The 7571-nt window shown below is 39.9% G+C and overlaps 1 long non-coding RNA gene across 1 annotated transcript in view; it reads left to right on the forward strand.

Moving 5' to 3' along the window:
- The window catches only part of LOC145999175 (uncharacterized), a 460310-nt gene extending 453095 nt beyond the window's left edge, over positions 1-7215 (forward strand). Inside the window, exon 3 of the long non-coding RNA XR_014443373.1 lies at positions 7170-7215. This is a non-coding gene — a long non-coding RNA (uncharacterized LOC145999175). The remainder of the gene's footprint in view (positions 1-7169) is intronic.
- The last annotated feature ends 356 nt before the right edge of the window (positions 7216-7571 follow it).

Consider the following 7571-nt stretch of genomic DNA (forward strand, 5'->3'; position numbering starts at 1 on the left):
GCTGTTCCTCCCATGAAAATTTAAGCGTCAATAAAATATGGCTCTTTGACTCCCAAGGCGAGGTTATCTCCAGGGGGTTGGAAGCAACAGAAGGATTTTTTATCTCGGACAAGAACAAATGTGAGACACGGGAACTAATTTAGCTCGGTGGACTTTCACGCATGAACAAAGTTCGCCTCCTGCATTTCCCAGTCGCCTCCATTAATATGGAGCCTCATTCTCTTCAGCTCTTGCTGCAAGGACCGGCTTGGGTAGTTTGAGTTCCCGACCTTCTAGCTATCTCGCGGAGAACTATTGGGAACCCTTGTCCATGAATCACTCCCGAGCTTTTTGTGCTGGAAGGTCCTGGGAACTTTGAGGACTCCAGAGGGACATTCGCTTTCCTTGAGGTCTCCAAGTGGTATCTCGGCTTGAAAGGGTTGCGTTGAATCAATTTTAGAAAGTTTGGTGCGCTTCTTGCTACATAGTGGATCTTTTTTGTTTCGGTACTACCGAACTTGTACCGTTTTAGTAAGATGATCTGAGATTTTGATAGAGAAGCAAGGAAGCATGCTTCAAATTTTACATTTGGAATATCGTTATGTGACAATCAAGAATAAATGTGAATTCCATTGCGTTTAGTTTTATCCTGAAGGAGAGAAGATCAGGAAGTGGTTTAAAAACTGGAAGATGATGAAACAAAATGTTTTTTTTTGACAAATAGAACCTTTCAAGCGACTAATACAGTGAGTATAGTCAAGAGAAAATAAGAAGTCAGGTGACGTAGCTGCTTTGTGCATGAAGCTGCCTTCGTTTCCAGGGATACACGCACGACTCCTGTTTGAAAACGGAATGCTATATCTCTCACTTATTTTTGTAAGATATACCATGGTGATGCTTTACCTTCCAGTGTTCCATATAAGTGTTCAACATTGTATCCACATACTCGTCAAGTTGCATCAGCCGTCCTTGGTTGACCACTGGGAAGTGGGCAGCCTAACGCGCTACAAAGCCAGAGGTTGCATGTTCGAACCGTGGAGTAAGGAAGAAAAGCGACGTAAGGTTACAGAAATAGAAATACAAGATACATAAACAACTATTGCATCTGCGCCAACTTAAACTAAAAATTGGCAGTTCGTGCCATCAGCCTTACTTACCTGAACATATCGATGAGAATCCGTCCGTCAGTCATTGGGTAAGGTTGGGAGAAACTTTCCTGCTCTCCCGCTAACCCTGTTCTGACGTTTTCATACTAGCTATAAAAGAAGACATAGACTCGTAGGAGGGTGGCAGAAAAGAAGTAGTAATATAAGTTGCAGAAATTCTCTTGAAGAAATTAAGTAAGAACGATGTGAATAACTATTTTCTTGATCAGAATAAGCTACAAAAAATAATTTCGTTGCTTCTTGAATGACGATTACGTCAAGCGTTTTCACAACGTCAACGTTCTGCCATCTCGTGAGCAACTTCGTGAACTCGAGTTCATCAGGGTGTGCATTGAACTTGAATATGCATCCTTAGGTAATTTCCATAGAGAATCTGTAGGGTCCCCTAACTTCCTTTATTTAGCGTCAGAACTTGGAGCCAACCCCTGCATAGCTTCCGAATCGCTAAAACACCTGGCTGCCCGTTAATCAATTCGAAACACGTGTCTGCGCCTTTGCGTTTTGATAAATAATTCATAAATTGAAATGCTCGTAGGAGTAAATAACAACTAATTAGGAAAATTAGGTAGTTAGTGTTTAATTTACTGGTGATTACATGAAGGTATTGCATGTTGTTTGGTATCGCAGGAGCTTACCCTTCTCCACTGCTGTACTGAATTATTGAAGTTGGGGGAATTTTGATGTTTTCCCGGTGAGAATAAACAAGGGTAATGCAAGGAGCACTTGCATTTTTCCTCCTGAATTTTCTTCTTCTCCCCCAGAAAATTGCTATACTTCCTTTGCGTCTGCAATTTACTCAGCTGCTTTTTTTTTCTCAACATTTTCTCTGTTAACCTGGAATGCAAAATAGTTCGTTAGTAGTTTAGCGTGTGTAGTGCGGCTAAAATCTCACGAGATGCATTTTTCGGCATTGTACAAGCAAGAGGCACAACGGGCTCACCGTAGAGTAGGGTAACGTTTCGACAAAGGGAAGAGCAATGGATGAATTGGGGCTTCATATGTCTCGTCTTGCAATAAGAATGTTTTCGGGTTTTTGAATGTCATTTTCCTAGATGAATGTTTTCCAGTCTGATAAAAAATTATAAACTTGTTTCGAAAAAATCGTTCTGCCATGTCGTAAAGGTGGTGTGGAATTTAGGTTCCACACATTCTTGGAGTTTGGATGTTCCTCACAGCCGAGCTCTTATGCAGTGACCTATTCTCTGTTCACTCTAAGAACAAAGTCAATATAAACAAATGCACATCGCTTCTGGGAAATCCTATTGGTGGTTCCAGTAGGAACTGTGCAGGAATCTCGCGTATGAGAACCTAGGAATGGCCAAATCCCGATAAAATTTCATTCGGATAATTTTCCATTCGGATTTCATATATCCGAATATCTGATATTCTAATATCCGAATATCCGAAATGTTTGGATTGTCCATCCTAATTATCCCGATATTTGTATTATCCTAATTATCCGGATATCCACACGTGTGCATTATCCGGCCAGTTTTATTGTTTATCCATTTTACGAGCCATCCACATACGTATTCTTCTATTCGTTATTTTCGATTATTCGGATAACTGAATTATCCGGATTATTCGTTGCGTTCGAAATGGATATCGGATAATTTGAAATCCGGATATCCGGATATTGTGGCCATCCGTAAGGGAAAAGGGCAAAATAACATCAGAACTAACACAGTTTCTCAGAAGTCAAGTGGTTTCGTTTACATTAACTTCGTTCTTACGGTGGATGGAGAATAGACAAAAGTATATGTATCATTGAACTCGAACCTGGGTCACCTTACCGACTGGACCAAAGTGATTCTTACTGTTTTAACAAGCTTGTTGCTCGTGTAAAATTATGGGTGAAGGAAGTCAGAATGGGAAATGAATTGGAATTTTACTTCACATAGTTAAGAACATGTACATTGCTGTTGATGGAATGTAGTGAAGTAGCAATCGAAAAAATGTACAAATGAAACTGAGGCGCATGTTGCAAAATGTATTCTTGTTAATTTTATTCAGACAATATTAATGCATTTGTTTCCACAAATTGGAAATGTTAGGAAGACATCGCAGAAGGTCATATTGACATGGCTTCTTATATTTCCAGTTGGATGCTTTGTTCTTTAAAAGAAAAAAATCGTAATCAGTTTTGCATCAAGTTGTAGTAGTTATGAACACAATTATTTGCCGAAGAGCATGGTTTCATTTTCTCGCAATGTTAACATATGTGCTATTGTTATTATATCAGGTACTTGGCGTTGTTTGTCTATTCTTCTCTAGGTAAGAAGCTATGATGAAATGAGCAGGAGATACAATCGCGAAGACGACATCTCTCAACCTGAATTAGAACTCGTGACCCATGGTTTCATTCGAAACTGAACAAACTATTTATTCATTAACTCGGGCTCCCAAAATTAGAGGCAACAATTTTTTAAGACGTCTGAACACTTCTCCCCCCGCTAATTAAAACTTAATCCTCTAAAAATATATTCTGGTCGTGCCGTGTCAGTTCATTCAATGCAGGTCTGAGGTCTCTAATTTAGCCATGCAACGCTTTCTGTGCGCATGCGCAAAAACTAGTGCGCACGTCATTGCGCAGCGTTCTCTACAGAGGGCCGTCTTATAAATCACATATGCTCACTGGCTAGCTAGATTTTGATTGAACGGTTTGCCTAATTTTTCTTCGCTTTTCTGCGATTTTCGGCAAATCGTGAAGATGAGGATGATTGATAATGTGAAGAAATTGATGAAAGGACAATCACAAACACACATGGCCAGGACACAACTGAAGCCCCACGGAAGATCTGGCTGTGAGTCAAGACGCCAGAGCCTATTCGCTTGCAAAGTGTAGTTCAGAATGTCTGACTACGTACTACGACGTATGTGTCTCAACATTCTTTTTGATTTTGATAATATGAATACCCGAGAGGTATTCCTAACCCCCTCCCTCCAGTGGCGTGCCAAAGAGGCGTTCGTGGGGGTCATAATCCACCTTTGTCTCTATAAAAGAACCATCAAAGGCAGGAAAAGATAGCAAAATGAGGGCTAACTAATAAAAAAAAAAAGTATATGTAACCTCCATCCGAAAATCCTGGGCCCCCCTACTGCCCCATCCTCACTTCCCAGGCCTGTTTCGAACAAGTGTAATAATTATTCGTGACCGTGAAAGGCCCGAACGAAGAACATAATGGGGTAATGAATCGTTGAATGCGGCTGGTGTTACCAGGCAGTTTACTCATTGTTGATTCTTCCCCTGCGTGAAGGGTAACAATTGTGAAAGTGGGCGTGTGCCCTTAAAAAGAGATTTTTATTTGTATATCCAAAAGTGGAAGAATTATTCTGATGGAAATGAATATGAACAATAGGAGAAAAGGATGTGACGTTTACAGAGGAAGAGCAGAGGATTATGGGAACGTGATCACGTGTTGTGTGCGGTGGTTTGTGAAAATGACATGGTTCGTGGTCGAATTTTGCCCGTTAGGTGAGTTCCTCTGTACACATGAATGCTTTATGATTTCACTATTGATCGATTAATCATTAAAAGTATCAGTAACATCAGGATTAAGTAAAAATCTTAAGCGCACTCGCATATGTTCAACTGATGAGAATATTAAAAATGCAATTCAGAAAGGCAGACCTCCGTGGCGAGGTGGTTATAACACTGCGCTACGACGCCAGGAACTCAGGGTTCGAATCCCGACGTAGGTGTTCCTTGTGAGTGTATCTTCATCAGTTTCATCATATCATCACTCGTCGTCGCGATTGGCAAAAAGCGACAGAAAAGCGACGTTAAATAACAGAAGCAAATCAGGCAGTTCTGAATGGGAAAATGAAACACGTTGTGAATTTTATCCAAGGAAATAAAGTCCGAAAGAGAAGGTTCTGCCTCACCAGGAATATGTAATTTTGTATCCTCTCTATGGCCTTCCCGATGGCGGAGCGATGAGCACAGTGCGTTATGACGTCAGGGATCCGGGGTTCAAATCCTGGCCTGAGCATGGGTGTTTTTGTGAGTGTCATTTCATCATATCATCACCCATCTTCACGATTAGCCAAAAGTGGCAGAAAAGCGAAGTAAGATAAACTAAAACAATCAATCAACCGGCTACGATACCAATTAAAGGCACATAGTAGATCGGATCCCACTTTAGACTGTAGGTCCAGTCCCGATTAGCCTATCTATTCACGAAGCGGACTTTACAAACTATCACTGGAACCCTTTTGAAAAGCTATATGAATGGTAAATTTAACAACATATCTGTTCAAGAAAACATGTTTTCACTCACTGCAAATATGCACTAATTTTTCTACCGTATTTGTGTTTATGTAGTATTTATAATACATAAAAGAGAGTTTAATATATTGTTGGCGTCTCGAATTTTAAAACAATTTTGTGGAATAACGTCCCAGCGATTAACTTGTCTTCCCAACAGATCCCTCACTCATGGCCGTGTGCGCGAACGAAGATCAAATTTTAAACTCGGATCGGGAAAGGATCACTGGAAAATTCTATTGCAACACTTGATCGCCATCTAGGAACATCAAAACGAGTTTATCTTCTGATCGGCCATTCGCCACGGTTTTGGTGTCTGATCCTAGTTCACGATACTGACGCTTCGACTGCAGGCAGTTTTTTTTTATATATAAAAAGAGCGGAAAGTGATATCGAGGGCGTGCAAACGCTAGAGATAGATGTTGGGTCTACAATGTTGATAATTCGAGAACTGTGTAAAAACTGCCAAAATAATATCAATAATTTGTGGTTCTGTGGTGCAAAGTTGTAATGTTTCTAAATACTGTACTTTCTATCCCAGAACACAAAACATATTTAAAAATAAATGTCATATATTACGTGCAAGTGCAAGGTAAATTAGAACAGAGCGATGTTACGATATTGCTACATGGTGTTGGAGATATGATTGTATAAATTTACGAAAATACATGTTACTGGCTATTTACACGACACGACAATATAAATATATAAGAATTCAGAAATGAAAAATTAAAATACTAAATACTTACCACGGTACAGTAATAATAAATTAATATATCTTTTTTGAGCGGGCGAGGTTCAGCTTACGCTGTTGTTCTCTCAAAATCGAATGCATTTCATAAGGCATTAAAGTCCCGTAGAAGGTTCCATGCTTTCTCCTTCTCCTTTTGTGTTGTGCTGTCAGTTCTTTTTTAATATTATTTCTTTACATTCTACTACATCCTTGTACTCGTCGACAAGGTTGATCAGTACATTTCTCAAATTCAGATAAGTTTGCGGCCCGAATTACTTTCTTCTCCTACATGTTGATACTTTTAACACATCACGCTACTCTATGCGGTTCTTGATTGTAATTTGTTTTAGCCAACCAATCAGGTATAGCCTTACAAATTAATCTCGGATTAGTTGAACGGAATCTCGTGAACGTGGATTTTCGTTGGTGCAATGCAAATCTTTAAAGCAAGTTCATTTAGAGTGGATTAAAATTGATCTCGTTCATCTGAACTTGGAAATCGACGTTGGTGCACGCGGCCATCAGGGTATCAAACCAGTCTTCCACTTGGCGCCCAGATGTCCGAACCACCGAGATGTTACATTATATCTGTGGAATCTGTGGAGCAAGGCCGCGCATAACGGTAGAGAAGGGGAGAAAGTGAATGGGCTGAGCAAGGGAGTGCACGCTGCTGCAAACGGCTGATAACTGCAGTCGCGTCCACCCTCTCACGCGTTCAATGGTAGAGCCCTTTTGAGTCACTACTTGCTCAGAGACTTGTTTTCGCTCGCTTGGTCAACAGATTCACGGGACAGAGTGTAGAATATTTACACAGTGTTTTCACGCTTTGCGAGTTGAAAATTGGACTCCCTTCACGAAAACAGTGTAAACAGATTGTAGAAAGGAATACATTTATATCCTGGAACGTACACAATATCTCTCTCTCTCTCTTCTGTTTTACTCTGTTTGTGCGTAGGTGTGGGTGTGGATGGATATTCGTGTGGGTAGTAGTGATAATAACTGAACAATTTTTCCTCTTTTTCAGATTATCCGTGAGGCAGTTAACAAAAAATTAGAGCACTCCTTAATCCGGTAAGTAATTTCCATCATATTACTCTCTCGGACATTTACACATGTCAAGTTAGTAGTGTCCATGGTATCATTAGTACACAGTGTGTTATTAACTTATTGCATGTGTCTAAGTGTTCCAGCATAATTTGTGCGTGCTGTGTAGAGAAAGTCCAAGCAAAAGCAAATGTTGGATAATGATACACATTGAAGATACAGCGAATATAATTGTCAATGGCAATGAGAACTGTGTCTTACCTTGGAGGAAAAGTGTTATTGATCTGTGTTAGACCTTGAAACAAAATTAGATATTTGGATCTTTAAATTACAAAAAATTACATTGGATGTCTAAGTGAAGTAGAATCAGTTAAACCACACG

Source organism: Lepisma saccharinum, chromosome 1 (genome assembly GCF_977018435.1).
Source record: "Lepisma saccharinum chromosome 1, izLepSacc3.1, whole genome shotgun sequence".
Lineage (NCBI taxonomy): Eukaryota > Metazoa > Arthropoda > Insecta > Zygentoma > Lepismatidae > Lepisma > Lepisma saccharinum.